The sequence below is a fragment of the Bos grunniens genome, chromosome 8 (genome assembly GCF_055505025.1).
Source record: "Bos grunniens cultivar Pamir isolate PY7600 chromosome 8, Bosgru_T2T1.0, whole genome shotgun sequence".
NCBI classification, from domain to species: Eukaryota; Metazoa; Chordata; class Mammalia; order Artiodactyla; family Bovidae; genus Bos; species Bos grunniens.
In genome coordinates, this window is record NC_141172.1 from 54,336,151 (window position 1) to 54,357,803 (window position 21,653).

At 40.8% G+C, this 21,653-nt stretch overlaps 2 long non-coding RNA genes and 1 pseudogene across 2 annotated transcripts; all 3 read left to right on the forward strand.

Annotated features, from left to right (window-relative positions):
- The first annotated feature begins 1,008 nt into the window (after window positions 1–1,008).
- Window positions 1,009–6,855, forward strand: LOC147367076 (uncharacterized). The gene is made up of 3 exons (XR_015169155.1): window positions 1,009–1,142; window positions 1,998–2,111; window positions 4,698–6,855. It is a non-coding gene; the product is annotated as an uncharacterized LOC147367076 (long non-coding RNA).
- Window positions 6,856–9,887: 3,032 nt separating this feature from the next.
- Window positions 9,888–17,948, forward strand: LOC147367077 (uncharacterized). Its single transcript, XR_015169154.1, has 3 exons — window positions 9,888–10,020; window positions 15,921–16,002; window positions 17,182–17,948. It is a non-coding gene; the product is annotated as an uncharacterized LOC147367077 (long non-coding RNA).
- Window positions 17,949–20,657: 2,709 nt separating this feature from the next.
- LOC147367078 (coiled-coil-helix-coiled-coil-helix domain-containing protein 2 pseudogene) lies at window positions 20,658–21,286 on the forward strand (annotated as a pseudogene).
- The last annotated feature ends 367 nt before the right edge of the window (window positions 21,287–21,653 follow it).

The window sequence follows — 21,653 nt, forward strand, 5'->3', positions numbered from 1 at the left end:
GGATTATAAACCATCTGTCAACACTTTGTGAGCCTTTTGCAATTTTCAGGCTGAACAAAAAGTCCTTATTCACTCCTCTGGGACTGTTGTCGTCTGGCTGTCATATGGGCCCTTGGAGCACAAGAGTTTGTGCTGTTCACCTCCACATTTCTCACAGCGACATCTGTGTTCCTTTCTTTTTCCTTCCCTATCCCCTGGTTCAACGGAGATTAATATACTACTGTTTTCTTATGCTTAGTGTCTAAATAAGCCAAAAACATCTTAATTAGTTGATACAGTCTTAGGGATGGTTTGAAGCTAATACAATGACAGTATTCAATTATTTCTAGACTTCTGTCAGTTTAGTAATAAAATTCCTCACCAACCTATTAACAAACAAACCGAAAAAAAAATGTCTTGCAGAATCAGAACTCTGTAGTACCGTTCAGCAGAGACCTTACAAGAGCTCCATTGGCTCAACCTGGTTGAACACACCCAGGCACCGGATCCTAAAAGTTGGTCCAAGGACATGGTACTGTTTCCAGTGAGGCTTATACCAGACCTTGGCAACAAGTGAATGAACAAACAAATTAATAAATGAACATAAGTTTTAAAAAAATGAATCAATTTAAAGAAATCATCTTTATGTCCTTCTTGACTGTGTGCATGTGTATTAGAAATGTCTTTTTCCTGAATTGATGGAAATTATAGATGGTCAATTCCTTGGTGGCTCAGACAGTAAAGCGTCTGCCCACGATGCAGGAGACCCAGGTTCGATCCCTTGGTCAGGAAGATCCCCTGGAGAAGGAAATGGCAACCCACTCCAGTACTCTTGCCTAGAAAATTCCATGGATGGAGGAGCCTGGTGGGCTATAGTTCATGGGGGTCACAAAGAGTCAAACATGACTGAGTGACTTCACTCATAGATGGTCAATGTTTGTTTTCAATAACCCATTTTACCCTTCCCCTTCAGCGAATGGTCAATGCCATATGATTTCCTAAAATTACCCACTCCCCTCAAATTTCCTATTGAATTTTCAGGTTCCCTGAAATCCTAAATCTGGGAAACAGTCATGCCAAGTGTGATATCTGTGTCTCTACCATCCTAGACCTGCATCTCCAAACTCCATCAACAGAGTCTAAGGTTAAAGTAGAAGGAATTGGTAAGAAGAAGAAAATCTCATTTGCTAGAAATATATTTTTATATTATATAGCAAATATATTTTCTTCTTCAAGAAGAGAAAATATATTTACATAGTCATGCCTGACTCTTTGTGACCCCATGAACTATACAGTCCATGGAATTCTCCAGGCCAGAATACTGGAGCAGGTAGCTGTTCCCTTCTCCAGAGGATCTTTCCAACCTTAGGGATGGAACCCAGGTCTCTCACATTGCAGGCAGATTCTTTACCAGCTTAGCCACCAGGGAAGCCCATATATTTAAATTACATGTAATGTAATTATCTATCGCATTAGTTGGGTGTGTGTATATGTGTACTCAGTCATGTCCAATTCTTTGCAATCCTATGAACTGTAACCTGCCAGGCTCCTCTGTCCATGGGATTGTAAACTGCCAGGCTCCTCTGTCCATGGGATTTTCCAGACAAGAATACTGAAGTGGGTTGCCATTTCCTTCTCCAGGGGATCTTCCCAACCCAGATATCATCTTGAGCTTAGGAGCATTTTTTGACTGAGACTATTAAGAGTAGAAGCTTTAATTTCTTGGGGGTTTGAGAAGTAGCTTTCAGTTCTGTCTCATCTATTTTCTTTTAGTCTCTTTCTCTCTTTTCATTTCCCCTTCTTCTTGTTCTGGGCTTGTACCTTCCCTGCCCTCACACTTTAGCGTAACTTATCACAGCCATTAATGAACTCATTGAGGAACACGTGAGGATCTCTATCAGTGGAGACCCAGTGGTCCATGCTGGGATGGTGTCACCCTAAACATTCACCTTCAGAATGAACACTGTTTAGTCCTCAAGAAATCACTTCTCATTCCTTGTTCTTTGTTCTTAAACAAGGTGACTTCATCCAAATGCCATGAAGTCTTCCAGGCTGTACACTGCTGCTTACATTAGAGGCAAACACTGCTTTGGAGTAATGTGGGAAAAGATTTGAGCAGCAGAAGTGCTTAGGTAAGAAAAAAGACAAATTAATTAACTTGTCAAATAATTTTTCTCTGATAGCATGAATATGATGGAGTCTTGTGTGATCAAGTATCATTTCCCAGAGGTGCTGATCATCCACTGTCTTAGTTTTCTTTGTGGTTCCAGAGGTATTTACAAATTAGCTCAATGTTCAGAGCACTGGTACATGAAGGTTGAGGAACATTTTCTAAAATTAAATAATCCAAATGACTACTAGTCTGTATGGATGTGGATCTAGGTACAATGTGAAATGTGTTTTTCTTTATACTATTACATGGCTCTAGATATTGCTTTAAAAGACGGTGAAAACCATGATATGCCAATTTATATACTGAAACTAAAATATTCTGTAATTTTTTTGTGGTAGCAATAATCTATCATACACATCTAAATACAATGTTTGCTTATCATATATAAAGGAATTTTATTAACAACTCTCATGACTACTGCCCTTACAGAGTGAATGTTCTCTACATAGAAATTAGCAATTAAAAATTTGCCATAGGACTATAATATTTCAAGAAATGTGTCTATTTTATAATTACTGTCAATAGAACATAAAATATATGAAAATGTTGATTATAACATTAAAAAAGCAAATTTTACGGAATATCTTTGTGAGTTAATAATGACAGTGCTCTTACTTATCAAACATTGCTATCCCATCAAGATAACACTCAGACATGCACAAAGTAATTATATCCAGTCACCTATGAGAGTTTGTTGGCTTTTAGTTATATGAAAACCATAGCTTTAAACAAAGTTTTTCACTCTGTTATTGTGGATATGTATTTGTCCAGGAAGGGGGTGGACTATGTATTATCAAACAGGTTAACTTGTTTTAAGTCTTATAATTATTTAGATCTATGCCTGTGGGTTTCCATTTGAATATCTGCCAATTTTTGTCTTGATTCCTTCACTCTTCCTTCTTTTTGTCTCTCCTCCTTTTGATATGTGTCTATTTCTCCTTCTTATTTCTGTCTTCTCTCCTCTGGCTTTATCTCAAAGTAAGTCTTATTGCATTATCTCAAATGCTTAATAAATACAATCTTTTTATTTGGGGGAAATCAAACCAAATCTGTCTCTGAGGCTCCCTATCTCCTGGATGACAAGAAAAGCCCATCTTAGCCAGGGTGGAGAAGGCCATGAAGGTGGAATTATCCTCCTCTTTCTTTAGGGTCCTGTTGCAAACTAGGAAGCTTACACAGATATCAAAAGGCCCTCGCACAATAGGACCTCAGGTTGATAACTGAAATTTTGTGTCCCAAGCCGAGAGACTCAGTGAAGGTAACCAGTTCTGCAGCTTCCTCACAAAGCTGGGACCCAGTCATCACTGCTCCTGAGAGGCTGGTGGTTGGAGTCTAACCTCTTCAGGATCCCTCAGTCATTCCCTTATGGGGTCCTACCACCTGTCAAGGTGCAGGAGGGCTGGTATGCATCATACTCTTTGAGGAGTCTGCCCCAACCACTTTCCAGTCTGGAGAAAGTATCTCTGGTTCCTCTAGCAGCCTTCAAATTCCCCCAGCCTCTCCTTCCAGGATGATTCCTTCAGGAATCCCATGCTTCTGGAAAACATGCCTGAGCATCAAATTATCAAAAGGCAGCTGCCACATTTATGAATTACAAACTCATCTAAAGCAAGGGACTGGACACAAAGACCAGGCTGTCTACTTGGAAGAGAGGGAAAAAATACATAGGAAATGTTAGTTGCTTAGTCATGTCTGGATCTTTGCAACCTGGTGGACTGTAGCCTGACAGGCTCCTTTGGCCATGGGATTCTTCAGGCAAGAATACTGGAGTGGGTTTCCATTTCCTTCTCCAGGGGATCTTCCCAACCCAGGGATAGAACCCTGGTCTCCTGCATCACAGGTGGATTCTTTACCATCTGAGCCACCAGGGAAGAGCAAAACAAATTAATGTTTAAAAAAAATATCTTACACATGTGGACTTAGGGCATGAGATGAAGAGGGCAGTGTATACTTAGTTCTGAAGATCTAAGAAGGGCTGGACAATAAAAGCAAAGGCTCAGCTAGAATTAGAATTGATTTCAGTTATTAAGGGAAATTTCAGATTTCTTTTAGGTTATCCATTCAGCTCACTGGAAAAGCGATGGAGACAAGGGCTCAAGATTGTACTGCTGACCAGGAATGAAGTCAGTGTACTTGGCTGCTGCATTCCTTGAAGTATGTCTTGGAATTTAGTGATTTTTCTCAAGCTCCTGGTTCTGCCTCTCTTTAACATCTGCCAGTTGTCCCATGTGTACTAAAATATAGACAAAATTAAACATGCTTAGAGGTGAGTTTTTTACTTCTTTTATTCACTAATTCATTCCAGGAATATTTGCTGAGAGCTTTCTAATTGCCAGGCATTGTACTAGGTGCTGGGTGTGGGTGTGTATGTATGTGTGCTTATTCACACATTCGTGTCCAATTCTTTGGAGTCCCAGAGGTGCTGGGTGTATATTGGTGAATAAAATAGACATGCGTTGCCTTATGGAATTTGTAGTTTAATAGATGAGATAGTTCCACTCATCTCACATGCTAGCAAAGTAATGCTCAAAATTCTCCAAGCCAGGCTTCAACAATACATGGACCGTGAACTTCCAGATATTCAAGCTGGATTGAGAAAAGGCAAAGGAACCAGAAATCAAATTGCCAACATCCGCTGGATCATCAAAAATGCAAGAGAGGTCCAGAAAAACATCTACTTCTGCTTTATTGACTATGCCAAAGCCTTTCACTATGTGGATCACAACAAACTGTGGAAAATTCTGAAAGAGATGGGAATACCAAACAACCTGACCTGCCTCTTAAGAAATCTGTGTACAGGTCAAGAAGCAACAGTTAGAACTGTACATGGAACAACAGACTGGTTCCAAATCAGGAAAGGAGTACGTCAAGGCTGTATATTGTCACCCTGCTTATTTAGCTTATAAGCAGAGTACATCATGAGAAATGCTGGGCTGGAAGAAGCACAAGCTGGAATCAAGATTGCTGTGAGAAATATCAATAACCTCAGATATGCAGATGACACCACCCTTATGACAGAAAGTGAAGAAGAACTAAAGAGCCTCTGGATGAAAGTGAAAGAGGAGAGTAAAAAAGCTGGCTTAAAACTCAACATTCAGAAAACTAAGATCATGGCATCTGGTCCCATCACTTCATGGCAAATAGATGGGGAAGCAATGAAAACAGTGAGAGACTTTCTTTTGGGGGGCTGCAAAATCACTGCAGATGGTGACTGCAGCCATGAAATTAAAAGATGCTTGCTCCTTGGAAGAAAAGCTATGACCAACCTAGACAGCATATTAAAAAGCAGAAACATTACTTTGCCAACAAAGATCCATCTAGTCAAAGCTATGGTTTTTCCTGTAGTCATGTGAGGATGTGAGAGATGGACTATAAAGAAAGCTGAGTGCTGAAGAATTGATGCTTTTGAAGTGTGGTGTTGGAGAAGACTCTTGAGAGTTCCTTGGACTGCAAGGAGATCCAACCAGTCCATCCTAAAGGAAATCAGTCCTGAATATTCATTGGAAGGACTGATGTTGAAGCTGAAACTCCAATACTTTGGCCACCTGATGCAAAAAACTGAGTCATTGGAAAAGACCCTGATGCTGGGCAAGATTCAAGGCGGGAGAAGGGGATGACGGAGGATGAGATGGTTGGATGGCATCACTGACTCGATGGACATGAGCTTGAGTAAGCTCCAGGAGTTGGTGATGGATAGGAATCCTGGTGTGCTGCAGTCCATGGGGTCACAAAGAGTCGGACATGACTGAGTGATTGAACTGAATTGAACTGAGATGAAATAGTAAACAAGAAAAGAAATAAATATGAAAGAACCTAAAACAATAGAAGAGTTGAAGGAGTTAGGAAGGTTTGGCCTTCTCCATAGAAGGCTCAGAAGAACTTCTTAAATCTGAGACGAGACATGTCCTATATCTTGATAAAGATTTGCCTTATATAATCATATGTTACCAATTGTCATACAATGATTTACTTAATATGTGTTCATTTCACTATCTAAATTATGTAGAAATATATAAGGCAGGAAGACAAAAAGTCAAAGAGAAAGGAAGAAATAAAAATGACTGCTGAACTTTAATTAATGATATATGCATGTTGGAGTTTTGGGGGTGAATTGTACTCAAATGTTAAGAATGTAGAATCTAGGTCATGAGTATATAGGGATTCACTCTACAATTCTTCAGCTTTTTTTTTTTTTTGGTATTTCAATATATTCTTAATTAAATGTTCAGGAAAAAACAGTCACCATTCATTGACAACTTACTACAATCTGTTAGTTACTGTGCTATGCATATTTGATCTATTACCTGAAGTACTAAAGATAACAGTTTATAGTAGATATTGCATTTTCTTTTGTTGTAAATTACTAAATCTCTAAATTGTAAATTAGGAAACTGGGGCTAAGAAAAGTCACACAACTTGCCTAGGGCCATATAATTAAGTGGCAGGCCTGTCTTCAAAGTCTGCACGTGTGCTAGCCAGTATGGCACCCACTGGTCATACATGGCTCTTGAGCACCTGGAATGTAGCCAGTGTGACTGAAGAAATGAATTTATAGTTTTGTTTAATTTTTAACTGAAACAAATTCAGTTCTTAGAAAACTCACTTCAGTTACTGGAAAAGTTTCAAGGATGTTTTAAGGTACTTTTCAAATGTAGTATTTATGAATTCTAGTAGTAAACAAGAAATATTACTTAATATTCCCAATAAAAATTCAGCATTCAAACTGGAATGTACCATGAATGTAACAGTAAACACACTTTTAAGACTTATTGTGAAAAAAAAAAGAATGTAAACTATCTCATTTATAATTTTTATATTGATGAAATGCAGAAACGATATATTTTTAAAATATTTAAATATAATTTTTTTATATTTAAATATAAAAATATTTATTTTTGGCTGCCTCTGGTCTTCATTGCAGTATCACTCAGTCAGTTCAGTTCAGTCGCTCAGTCGTGTCCGACTCTTTGTGACCCCATGAATCGCAGCACACCAGGCCTCCCTGTCCATCACCAACTCCCAGAGTTCCCTCAAATTCACATCCATCGAGTCGGTGATGCCATCCAGCCATCTCATCCTCTGTCGTCCCCTTTTCCTCCTGCCCCCAATCCCTCCCAGCATCAGAGTCTTTTCCAATGAGTCAACTCTTCACGTGAGGTAGCCTAAGTACAGGAGTTTCAGCTTTAGCATAATTCCTTCCAAAGAACACCCAGGGCTGAACTCCTTCAGAATGGACTGGTTGGATCTCCTTGCAGTCCAAGGGACTCTCAAGAGTCTTCTCCAACACCACAGTTCCAAAGCATCAATTCTTCGGCGCTCAGCTTTCTTCACAGTCCAACTCTCACATCCATACATGACCACAGGAAAAACCATAGCCTTGACTAGACGAACCTTTGTTGGCAAAGTAATGTCTCTGCTTTTGAATATGCTATCTAGGTTTGTCATAACTTTCCTTCCAAGGAGTAAGCGTCTTTTAATTTCATGGCTGCAGTCACCATCTGCAGTGATTTTGGAGCCCCCAAAAATAAAGTCTGACACTGTTTCCCCATCTATTTCCCATGAAGTGATGGGACCAGATGCCATGATCTTCGTTTTCTGAATGTTGAGCTTTAAGCCAACGTTTTCACTCTCCACTTTCACTTTCATCAAGAGGCTTTTTAGTTCCTCTTCACTTTCTGCCATAAGGGTGGTGTCATCTGCGTGTCTGAGGTTATTGATATTTCTCCTGGCAATCTTGATTCCAGCTTGTGCTTCTTCCAGCCCAGCGTTTCTCATGATGTACTCTGCATAGAAGTTAAATAAGCAGGGTGACAATGTATAGCCTAGACGTACTCCTTTTCCATGATACAGTCTCTCAAGTTGTGGTGCAAGGGCCTAGACATGTGGGATCTTAGTTCCCAAAACAGGGACTGAATCTGTGTCCCCTGCATTGGTGTATGGATTCTTAACCACTGGACCACCAGGGAATTCCCTGAAATGATAATATTCTGATGCAATGTGTTAAGTTTTAAGTATTAAAATTAGTTTCACTTAAAAAATGATTACATGTGAATCATATTAAATTTCTATTGGACAGATTTGGCCTATAGTCTTCCTAGTATATACCAGCATGTAAAATATTCATATTTAGGCTAAGTGATACAAGTTACAAGGAGCAGAGGTGGGGTGTGATGAGTTGGCCATGTACCAGTTCACTAAGATCTTTTGTAACTATGTGATCCTCATCCTGAGAAATTTTATTTAGTGCTTACTATATACCAGGGACTATTTTCGACTGTTGATATTTATAAATTCAAGCATATTTAATCATTACCACAACTCTATGAGGTAGGTCCTGTTATTATTCCCATTTTACAGATGGGGAAACTGAGGCCCAAGCGTACATACATGAATATTTAATTGCAGCTAAATCCAAGTAAAGAAACCATTGCCACTGAGATACACTCAGAATTTAAAACTTAACTCTTTCAGAACTTGCTTTACATGGCTTCAATTTAGAGATTTGGTTTCAATCTCTCAGACTCTTGAGAACATTGTCCTCCAAGGACATTGGCCCCTTTGCCATGCACAAGCAGCTATTTGAATTGTGCATCCCTTCCCAGAATTCTAAGACATTTATTCAAACAATATGGATCAAACTAGATAATTGGCCAACAGAAGTATACTGTAGCTGAGCAAATGGGTTATTAGAGGGGTCCCATTTGAGAATTCATCATTTTCTTTCAGTAGAAAGGGCAGTTTAATCTCTCTAAAAGCCTGCCACATCCTGTGATAATTGACTTAGCAATGGAATTGCCTTGCAGAAAGCCTCTGCATCTCTGTGGCAATGATGCTGATGGAGGTCTTGAAGAGGCCCAGGAACTGCTGGGTTGCTCTTCCTAAATATTCACAGAGGCAGAGAAGGTGACTACTGCATCCAGAGGCAGTTAATTTCCTAAGTGCAAGGCTTTGTTCATTTTGAAGAGAACTTGGATTGGCTGGTGTTCTAGAAAGTGCAGCAGAGAAACTCAGGTGAGTTGTCAAAAAGTTACTTGAACAGCTTCGGCAGTAGTCACTGTTGATTTTCAGTACCAGAGATCAAGTCTTTCCCCTCTTTTATAAGTATGGCTTAACATCTGGGTCAATACCAATGTCAGTTATAATCCGTGTCTATTTCCAGAAGGCATTGCCTGCAGTGGTTATGAGACCCAGTGTGTGTAGGCTGTTAGCACATTGGCAAAGATTTCAAACAGTGAAAGAGGAAGCTCTAAAAATTCAGGAGAATGTCACCGTAGTGCCAGTCCTCAAGAGAGTAGAAGGTGATAACCTGGGAAAGTCTTAAAGAGCATAACACTCTGAGGATGCCCAGTGGTAACTCACATTCTCCTAAAAGCACAGAAGGTGCCAAATATAAATATCCAAAAGGTGTTACCTTCTGAGACCACAAAGTTAAAGTGTCCAGGCTTGTTAATCACCAGTGACAGATGGTGGGGAACGTGTTGCATTTTGATGGGTCTAGACTATTGCTACTTTTTTTTTTCAATACTTTTATTTATCTATGGCTATGCTGGGCGGAGAAGGCAATGGCACCCCACTCCAGTACTCTTGCCTGGAAAATCCCATGGATGGCGGAGCCTGGTAGGCTGCATTCCATGGGGTCGCTAAGAGTCGGACACAACTGAGAGACTTCCCTTTCACTTTTCATTTTCATGCATTGGAGAAGGAAATGGCAACCCACTCCAGTGTTCTTGCCTGGAGAATCCCAGGGATGGGAGAGCCTGGTGGGCTTCCGTCTATGGGGTCGCACAGAGTCGGACACGACTGAAGCGACTTAGCAGCAGCAGCATGCTGGGTCTTCATTGCTGTGTGGGTTTTTTCCTCCAGTTGTGGTGAGTGGGGGCTTCTTTGTAGTGGTGGTCGGGCTTCTCATTAGAATGGCTTCTCGTTGCAGAGTGTGGGTTCTATGTGGGCAAACGTCAGTAGTTGCAGCACCTGGGCTCAATAGTTGCATCCCCCATGCTCTAGAGCACAGGCTCAGTAGTTGTGCACACGGGTTTAGTTGCCCCTTAGCGTATAGGATCTTCCCAGTGAAGTGAAGTGAAGTGAAGTGAAGTGAAAGTACTAGAGTTGGTAGCCTTTCCCTTCTACAGGGGATCTTCCCAGCCCAGGATTGAACCCAGGTCTCCCGCATTGCAGGTGGATTCTTTACCAGCTGATCCATAAGGGAAGCCCAGGATATTCCCAGACCAGGACTTAAACCTGTGTCTTCTGCATTGGCAAGTAGATTTCTTTACCACACCAGAAAAGTCCAAGACCTCTGCTACTTAAAATGTGGTCCTGACCACCAGCATCAGCATCACCAGGAAGCTTGTTGGAAATGCAAACTCACAGATCTCACCTTACATCTGAGTCAGGATTTCTGGGACTGGTGGTCAAGAGTCTGCATTTTAACAATACTGCTAGATCAGCGCTTCTCAAACCATCTATGATGAGAGACACATTTTGTTTCGTTACTAACCAGTCCTTTTGTATTCCTTACGAAAAATGTTTGGCCTCAGGTAAATAAATAGCAGTGAAGGAACACAGTTCCACCCATCAACAGAAAATTGGACTAAAGATTCACTGAGCATGGCCCCGTGCATCAGAACAAGACCCAGTTTCCCCCTCAGTCAGTCTCTCCCATTAGGAAGCTTCCATTAGCCTCTTATCCTTGTCCATCAGAGGGCAGACAGACTGAAAACCACAATCACAGAAAACTAACCAATCTGATCACATGGACCAGAGCCTTGTCTAACTCAGGGAAACTATGAGCCATTCCTTGTAGGGTCACCCAAGACAGACAGGTCATGGTGGAGAGTTCTGACAATTTGTGGTCCACTGAGGACGGGAATAGCAAACAACTTCAGTATTCTTGCCTTGAGAACCCCATGAACAGTGTGAAAAGGCAAAAAGATAGGATACTGAAAGATGAACTCTCCAGGTCAGTAGGTGCCCAATATATTACTGGAGATCAGTGGAGAAATAACTCCAGAAAGAATGAAGGGATGGAGCCAAGGAAAAACAACACCCAGTTGTGGATGTGACTGGTAATGGAAGCAAGGTCTGATGCTATAAAGAGCAATATTGCGTAGGAACCTGGAATGTTAGGTTCATGAATCAAGACAAATTGGAAGTGGTCAAACAGGAGATAGCAAGAGTGATCATCAATATTTTAGGAATCAGCAAACTAAAATGGACTGGAATGGGTGAATTTAACTAGATGACCATTATATCTACTATCATGGACAAGAATCCCTTAGAAGAAATGGAGTAGCCATCATGGTCAACAAAAGAGTCCGAAATGTAGTACTTGGATGCAGTCTCAAAAACGACAGAATGATCTCTGTTCATTTCCAGGGCAAACCATTTAATATCATGGTAATCCAAGTCTGTGCCCCAACCAGTAATGCTGAAGAAGCTGAAGTTGAACAGTTCTATGAAGACCAACAAGACCTTCTAGAACTAACACCCAAAAAAGATGTCCTTTTCATTATACAGGACTGGAATGCAAAAGTAGGAAGTCAAGAAACACCTGGAGTAACAGGCAAATTTGGCCTTGGAGTACAGAATGAAGCAGGGCAAAGACTAATAGAGTTTTGCCAAGAGAACGCACTGGTCATAGCAAACACCCTCTTCCAACAACACAAGAGAAGACTCTACAGATGGACATCACCAGGTGGTCAACACCGAAATCAGATTGATTATATTCTTTGCAGCCAAAGGTGGAGAAGCTCTATACAGTCAGCAAAAACAAGACCAGGAGCTGTCTGTGGCTCAGACCATGAACTCCTTATTGCCAAATTCAGACTTAAATTGAAGAAAGTAGGGAAAACCACTAGACCATTCAGGTATGACCGAAATCAAATTCCTTATGATTATACAATGGAAGTGAGAAGTAGATTTAAGGGACTTGATCTGATAGACAGAGTGCCTGATGAACTATGGACGGAGGTTCATGACATTGTAAGGAGACACAGATCAAGACCATCTCCAAGAAAAAGAAATGCAAAAAAGAAAAATGGCTCTCTGAGGAGGTCTTACAAATAGCTGTGAAAAGAAGATAAGCAAAAAACAAAGGAGAAAAGGAAAGATATACCCATTTGAATGCAGAGTTCCAAAGACTAGTAAGGAGATAAGAAGGCCTTCCTCAGTGATCAGTGCAAAGAAATAGAGGAAAACAATAGAATGGGAAAGACTAGAGATCTCTTCAAGAAAATTAGAGATACCAAGGGAACATGTCATGCAAAGATGGGCTTGATAAAGGACAAAAATGGTATGGGCCTAACAGAAGCAGAAGATATTAAGAAGAGGGGGCAAGAATACACAGAAGAACTATGCAAAAAAGATCTTCACGACCCATATAATCACGATGGTGTGATCACTCACCTAGAGCCAGACATCCTGGAATGTGAAGTCAAGTGGGCCTTAGGAAGCATCACTATGAACAAAGCTAGTGGAGGTGATAGAATTCCAGTTGAGCTATTTCAAATCCTAAAAGATGATGCTGTGAAAGTGCTGCACTCAATATGCCAGCAAATTTGGAAACCTCAGCAATGGACACAGGACTGGAAAAGGTCAGTTTTCATTCTAATTCCTAATAAAGGCAATGCCAAAGAATGCTCAAACTGCTGCACAATTGCACACATTTCACATGTTAGCCAGAGAAGGCAATGGCACTCCACTCCAGTACTCTTGCCTGGAAAATACCATGGATGGAGGAGCCTGGAAGGCTGCAGTCCATGGGGTTGCTGAGGGTTGGACATGACTGAGCGACTTCACTTTCACTTTTCACTTTCATGCATTGCAGAAGGAAATGGCAACCCATTCCAGTGTTCTTGCCAGGAGAATCCCAGGGACGGGGGAGCCTGGTGGGCTGCCGTCTATGGGATCGCACAGAGTTGGACACGACTGAAGTGACTTAGCAGCAGCAGCAACACATGTTAGTAAAATAATACTCAAAATTCTCCAAGCCAGGCTTCAACAATACGTGAACCGTGAACTCCCAGATGTTCAAGCTGGATTTAGAAAAGGCAGAGAAACCAGAAATCAAATTGCCAATATCTGTTGGGTCATCAAAAAAGTAAGAGAGTTCCAGAAAAACATCTATTTCTGCTTTATTGAATACGCCAAAGCCTTTGACTGTGTGTATCACAATAAATTGTGGAAAATTCTGAAAGAGATGGGAATACCAGACCACCTGACCTGCCTCTTGAGAAATCTGTGTACAGGTCAGGGAGCAACAGTTAGAACTGGATATGGAACAGCAGACTGGTTCTAAATCGGGAAAAGAGTATGTCAAGGCTTTATATTGTCACCCTGCTTATTTAACTTATATGCAGAGTACATCATGAGAAACTCTGTGTTGGATGAAGCACATCTAGAATCAAGATTGCTGCGAGAAATATCAATAACCTCAAATCTGCAGATGACACAACCTTTATGGCAGAAAGTGAAGAAGAACTAAAGAGCCTCCTGATAAAAGTGAAAGAGGAGAGTGAAAACATTAACTTAAAACAACATTCAGAAAACTAAGATCATGGCATCTGGTCTCATAACTTCATGGGAAATAGATGGGGAAACAGTGGAAACAGTGACAGACTTTATTTTTTGGGGTCTCCGATATCTCTGCAGATGGTGACTGCAGCCATGAAATTAAAAGACGTTTACTCCTTGGAAGAAAATTTATGACCAACCTAGACAGCATATTAAAAAGCAGAGACATTACTTTGCCAACAAAGGTCCATCTAGTCAAGGCTATGTTTTTTCCAGTAGTCTTGTGAGGATGTGAGAGTTGGACTATAAAGAAAGCTGAGCACTGAAGAATTGATGCTTTTGAACTGTGGTGTTGGAGAAAGCTCTTGGAAGTGTCTTAAACAGCAAGGAGATCCAACCAGTCCATCCTAAAGGAACTCAGTCCTGAATATCCATTGGAAGGACTGATATTGAAGCTGAAACCCCAATACTTTGGCTACCTGACGTGAAGAGCTGACTCATTTGAAAAGACCCTGATGCTGGGAAAGATTGAAGGCAGGAGGAGAAGGGGATGGCAGAGGATGAGATGGCTGGATGGCATCACCGACTCAATGGATATGAATTCGAGTGAACTCCAGGAGTTGGTGATGGACAGGAAGGCCTGGTATGCTGCAGTCTATGGGGTCACAAAGAGTCGGACACGACTGAGAGACTGAACTGAACTGAATTCTTTTGTAACACATCATAGGCATCAAGACAAATTCAGTAATCATTCCCTGGGCTGTTTCACGATATCCTTTGCTATATAGGTTTTAAACACTTAGTTCTCAACTTGTTCTGTTGACCTTTTTTTTTTATTGGCGATTGTTAGCAGTTTGTTCATGGGATGGTACCGGTTTGTGGACCACACATTGAGTAACACTTATGTAAGCCATAGCTCTCTAGTCCACTCGTATTCCTCAGGCCAGAATTATCACTGCTGATGCCTGGAACTCTTGCATCTTCCCCACAGAACACCAGTGAGCCTTGTAGAGAATAAAGACATAGATATCAGAGTTAATCAGGAACCACCCCTTCTATTTAACTTGGTCTTACAGGTATCAATGCTAAGCACACTTTCAAATAACCCATGTTAGCTGAACCATATCAGGTAAAGTTTGTTCATGGGTGGATCACCTTCTCAGGTTGCTACATTAGGATGGTGAGTTACAAAGACTTGCTTTTCATATAGTATTACTGTTGTGATTCATAAAACTCACAGTTGACATGAGCATGTAGATGTTATGAAGTAAAGTACATTTATTTTTGTATCTCTCTTCCAATAGGGCTGAATTTCTAATTTTCTGCTGAATTTCTGTGTTACAGAATTTGGCTAGTCGGATCACATTTAGAGTTCATCGAATTGTAATGGATGAACAAACACAGGAAGAGTGATTCTTTCCTGGACTTGATTTTAGAGTTGTCATTGTCACACAAATTGAGGTGTTTAATAAAACGTTTGCTTTAATCTCTACTCCTGTTTGGTTATCCTCATCCCATAGCCATATCTCTTAAAATTTCATTAAAATACATTAGGGCTTATTACATCCCTTGTTTATATTAGAGATTCTGTAACAGAAGGTGTCAATGATGTAAACATTACATAAAAGTAAAGGTTTCAGAAATGAAAGCAGTGCTTAATGGAGCTGCTTTGCTAGTGGGAAATGAATTCAGATATTATCCAGAACCAGTTCTTACTCTGAGATGCTCCCCACTTACAAAGAGTGTCAAAGAGCCTTTTAGCAACCTTCAAAAAAAAAAAAATAAAATCTATGATTGTTTATATGAAAGTGTTTCAAACTCTTCATCTCCTATAAATTGTGTACAGCCAAGTGGGTGCATTAGGATTTATACTGAATCTCTTTATCTGGTAAGATAAAAGAAATGTTTATAATTTCCTTGAAATGTATTTGCTTTCCTCCTGGCCTTAGATAATACCGTTAACCTTCTAAAAGGAGCCATTTGTGAAATAGTTGTTTAACCTACAACACCAACAGTAGCATAAGCCCTTTGGTATTTTCTAAGCCCCAAAATGAATAATTGTGCCTTTTTCAATTATTTGACCTCTCCTGTACAAAGGAGTCTGGTTTGTGAAGTTTATCCAGTTGTTAGGAATAACTGTGGCAAATCATTTTCAATGGTTTCTCACTTTGGTTTCTTGAATTCACATGTGATGAAAGTATACCCTAAAGAAATTGCAAACTAAAACCACAATAAGATACTATTTTACACCCACCAGAAGGGGCAAATGAAGAGAAAGGCTGACAGTACCAAGTGTCGGTAAGGATGTGAGGCAAAGAGAACTCTCCTACAAGCTGGTGGTAAGTGTGAACTGGTACAGCGGCTTTGGAAAACAGTTTGATCCTATGCAGTAAAGCATGTGAATATAACTCAGCATTTCTGTTCCCAGGTGTACACCTTACAGAGATGCTTACATATGTATGCTAGGCTATACACAAGAATATTCTTATTAGTGTGGTTTGTTTATTTGGTTTTGGCTATGCTGGTCTTCATTGCTGCACATGGGCTTTCTTGAGCGGCAGCGAGTGGCAGCTCCTGTCTAGTTGTGGTACATGGGTTTCTCACTGTGATGGCTTCTCTTGTTGCAGAGCAGGGCTCTCGGGCAGGCAGGTTTCAGTGTTGCGGCACACAGGATTAGTTGCCTGGGGGTATGTGGAATCTTCCTGGACCAGGGATCAAACCCATGTCCTCTGCCTTGGCAGGTGGAATCTTCACCACTGGACCACCAGGGAAGTCCTACTGTAGTTTCTAATGGCAAAAATTCCCAACATGAAACTCAAGTGGTCAGCTGCTAGGAGAAGGGATAAATTCATATGTTACAATTCATCCTGAAATTCATACAATTGCAGCAGAAAAAAAGAATAAAATATAACTGTGTCATCATGGATTGAATCTTAAAAGCATAAAATTAGGTAAAACAAGTTCTAGGAGAATACATACAATACTATTTCATTTGAATAAAGTGAAGTGATGTGCAAAACTAAGCAGTGTACATGTGAGATAAAATGATTATGAAATGCAAATGAATTTATTAACAGAAAATAAGATAATTATCATTTTTTGGGGAAAGGGAGGAGCAATCAGTGGAGGTGAATCAGTGAGTCTGAAATCTGGAAGTTCTAGTAATGCTCTATTTCTGAATTGGGGTTGTAGTTACATGGGTGTATTTAAAAAATCAGACAAATGTGGTCTGTATATAATTTATAAGCATGAACTTTTCATGATGAAATAAAAGTAAATGAAAAAAATTTTTTTTCCTAAAAAAAAAAAAAAAGGAAAAAAAAATTTTTCCTGAAAAGAAACTATGAGAACTCTATCTGCCTGATGAGTTCCATTAAGTTAATCTGGCTAACAAACTATCTCCAATTGGCTTAATAAAACAAAGTGTATTTTTCTCTCATGGCTACATGTCCAGTGAGAATCACCAGGGGTCTTTGGTTATTGTGGTGACTGAGGGTGACAGAGTTTCTGTGTTTCAGAGCCTCTAGGACTACTGCCTCTGGAAAAAATTATCACCAGATCATCACCAAGGGGAGGAGGGGAAGGTGGAGAAGGAACAGGACAAGTCAAGCACTTCAAATTGCTCCCTGGAAATGGTAGGTCACCTCCACTCACATTTTATTGACCAGGTCAGGCTCTGCTAACATCAGAGCAACATCAGTGTTAGGGAAGTGCAACCTTACTATGTCTCTGGAAAGAGAAGCTGAATGTTTGTGAACAGATCTGATGACCATACTGACTTCTATACAACCATAGCCAAATATTGAGTTCACTGCTGCTTCTCCTTCCAAGGTCCCAGAAGAATACACATGTCAGTTCATCTGCCATTTCACCTCTAATAAGGATTCAGCACTTTGAGAAGGCTTCTTTCTTGATGGTCTTGTGAGAGAATCCCTTCTAAAGATAGGACACTTAATTTCAAACAAAAGTCATAGCCTTGAAATAAAATCCTCTTTTCAGGATGAAGTTTTGTGGGTCTTCTTGGTATCTGTGGAGGTAGAAGGCAAGGATACTCAGATTTCTGCTTCCAGAATTGGAAAAAGGCATGTTCGGGTGGCAGTGGCGGCGAATAGGAAATGGCAAGCGAAACCAAGCCTATTTGAAAAAACAGAAACCAGCAGTAGCAAATTCATGGCCAAGATCTGCCCTTCCCTTTGTGTCAGAATGCCAGTGCCTCATATGAATTGGACATACCTGAATCTGGGCAGTCTGGGGGAGTGAGCAATTATATGCCAGCCATCTCACCTGGCAGCCAGCCCTCAGTATCTTGTCCCCAGGAGTAGGGCAGAGCCTGGCTCTTTGCTCTCCGGTCCCATTCCTCATCCCAGATACACTGAGAGACTGTGTCTCCCAACCTCCTTTGCAGTTAGGTTGGGCCATGGGATCTGGGATCTAGAAATTTTAACATGGTGGACATGACATGATATACAGACCTGACCATAAACCAGTAACACAATATCCACACTTTGTCACTCCCCTTGTTTTGGGCTAAATGCAGAGGAACCACCCTGAAGAGTCGACCAGATGATAGAAGCCTGGGTCCCCAAATCGCCTCATTGAAGGCCACTAAAAACCCAACCAGAAGATGATATGAGCAAGAAATAAGTCTTTATTTTTTGAAACCAGTGAGATCTGGGTTAGTTTTACTTTAGTTAGTTTTACTTTACCATAAAATAATAAGGGATCACAGCCCCTTTCTTCAGAGCAACTGCTGACAAAGGACTCTGCTGGGCTGTACTCAGATAATTATCTAGGACAAGTCTGCTTGGCATAAAAAGAGGGATTTATCATCTTTGCTTACTACCCTCAAAATGGATAGACAAACCAGGTTTTGCCCCTGTGCTGGGTGATCACTGAGTTGCTGTTATAATTTGAGCACACACAAATGCTTCAACTGAATTTAAAAAAAATTCATCCCATGTAGACTTTCTGATTGTCTGGGACTTTGAACATTGAATTACTTCTTCAGATGATATAAGAGCTGGATATTTTTAGCAGAAGGTGTGATATGATTTAAGAGATGATATAATCCTATAAATGTCTGGACAGGCTGCTTTATAGGCTTTGGGGTCAGTTACGAACAATAAGCCCATTGGATGAAGGAGGATACAAGATCCAAATGCTATTTTATGTATGTGGAATATGGAGACAGAAATGCCCAGAGGGAAAAGACTAGAGTCCAAAGTAAATGAGCAGACAAAAATGATGGTCAGGAAGGGAGCTGTCTAGTGAATTGGTTTGTATTTTATGATTTTTTTTTTTTGGCAGTAAGAAAAGAAGATAAAATTCAGACTGTAGTCACAGTGGTGGGACCTGTAAGTGACACCTTTGTGCTCATGATGGAGATGTGGTGGCCCAAAGTGGGTTTACTATTCCTTACAGGAGGAAAAGAATAAGCTTGTACTTGGTCTAGGACACACAGAGACATCGGGGCAACTATAATGGCTGGTTAACCTCTCAAGAAGTGACACATCAGCTGAAGCATTTGAAGTGGTTGGGTCTTGTCCCATGGGGCCTTGCATGTTTGCTTTTCAAATGCACGTCCAAGAAGCAGCCTGGTCACTGGTCGACCCATGAGTCCAACCTAAATGTTGATTCTATCACATGTTACAGGTGTTGCCCCGAGTAAATTCTATCACCCTTTGGATCTACAGTGTCCACCCACATCTATAAAATGAGGATTCCACAGAAACTTCATGAGATGCAAAGGATAAAACATGTTAAAAAAAACTACAGTGGTGCCTGACATGTGACCAGCATTCAGTCATATTCACTCCCTTAATTCTTCCCTCTATTTGATAGTAAGTTCCTTGAGGGAAGGATCAGGGCATAGTCATGCTGCATCGCCCCAAGGGCCTGGAATACTGTCTAGAACATTGCAGATGCTTGATAAATGTTTATTAGATGTGTAACAGAAAGGGCTGGGGTGAAACTTTGGAGCTAACTCTTGGACCCTAGTAAATTAATATACTGACTTTTTTATGAATTTCTCTTAAGATGAGTGTGTTAGGAATACCTCAGTCTCAGTAGCATTTAACAGAGACCCAAGTGACTGGGGCTGAAAAGATACAAGTTGACTTCCCTCTCACATAAAAGTCATGTAAAAGGCAGTGCAAGGCTGGTGTAATGACTCCATTGTATGTCCTGGTGGCCTTTGACCTCTTTGTCCATGATGGAGCAGAAGGAGTAAGGGGTGGTACATTGCCACTATCTTTAATGACACACCCAAGAATCTCTCGTCTCTCACCTCCTGTTACCAGAAGTTCTTGCTACAACAGTGGCTGGGACTGGAATTTTTATCCCAAGTGTCCAAGTGGCTTCAATTACTTGGAAAGGGAGACTAGATACTAGAAAACAGCCCGAAGTTTCTTCCACGGTCTTTCCTCTGTAATAGTTGTTTTAAAAATGGAATGATCGCTGACCTACTATGCTGGGCCATGAGGATAGCAGCCACTTCCCAGTGATGGAGCAGCTAAAGTCTAGAAGCATCCTGACTCCCAGATAAATGAGGAGCCTCCAGAGAGTCTTCTTAATTGTCCATTTATGGGTGAGAAATAAATTGCTTTCTTGAAATCCATATTATTTTGGATCTTTGTAATTGACAACTGAATGTACAGTTTAAATAATGCAATGGCTGGTGTACAGATGGCTCTCTGTAGCTCTGTGTGACATGAAGGGACTTTTGCCTTCCTTCCCATGGAGGAGCAAGTGGTCCCTCTCTCTTCTGACTCGGCAGCTACACTGACTGGCAGGAAACCACTCTTCTCTCCACCCAGCTGTGACTTCAGTCTATGAGCTAAAATTGAAGTCAGGGGTGAGTTAATGTACTGTATTGTACCGCAGTACCTCCAGTTTATCTCTTCTCACTTATTGGGTTTGTACTTGTGTTTTATATCAGCAGTACATATTGTAGAATACCAAAAAAAAAAAAAAAAAATCAAGCCAATCAGAAGTAATCAGATTATAAAACACAGTCCTCCTCTCCGTAGGAAATCTCAGTATGTGAAAATTCAGATACATTGTAAGTGATGCTCTCTTGCTCTTCTAGAAGCTGCACTTTCAGCATGGCCCCTCTGGCCAGCAAACACCACAGGATGAGGGCTGTGCCCAGGCCAGCACCCACAGCTCGGCCACCAGCAGTGGCTCCACCATCTGCTGTGGGCTCCTGTACTGCTGCTCCCGAGCAGCCAGGTCTGATGGCCATGCCATTGCAGCCAGCGTGGCTGTGGGTTCTGTGTTCGGCCACACTCTGGGTCATGCCATCACTGGGGGCTTTGGAGGAGGAAGTTTGCAAGGCCTGCCATCACTTACCAGGAGCCTCAAGGAACTCAGCTGTCAGAGCAGCAGTAGCAGCATGGCCCATGCTTCTTTCAGGTGAAACTCTTTCTGGCACATGTCCAGAACCAGGGTGACCTTAAGCTTTCTGAGGGTTTCATCAGGGTTCTGAAACAGTGCAGATTGGTGAACAGATTAGCATAATTATGAAGTTCCAGTTGAAGACATGCAAAAGCATCTCTCATGATCATGTTGATTTAACATTAAAAATATAACCGATGGTGAAGACATACAGTGTGAAACCACCTCTTCTCATTAATTAATACCTTTTGTGCTTCAGGATTGCAGTGGAAGAGGGTGTTTTCACTCTATAGAAGTTCATTGAGATGGTATTGAGTTTGGGGCTGGGCAGATGTCTGTGTGGCCTCTTAAACATGTTTTTCTGATGTTATTGGTGTGAATTCATTAAAATAAAGTGATTTTTCTTTTAAAAAAATGCATCTGTAAGATGAAGCTCATTACAGAATAATTTTCTGAATACCTGTATACTTTTAAGTAGTGACACTTTCTTACACATTTATAATACTGTATCCAAATTACGTCAACTTTTTACCTAATTTGTCTGTTACATAAAATGGGATACACAAGCTTAAAGACGCATTCTGGGTCTGAAAAA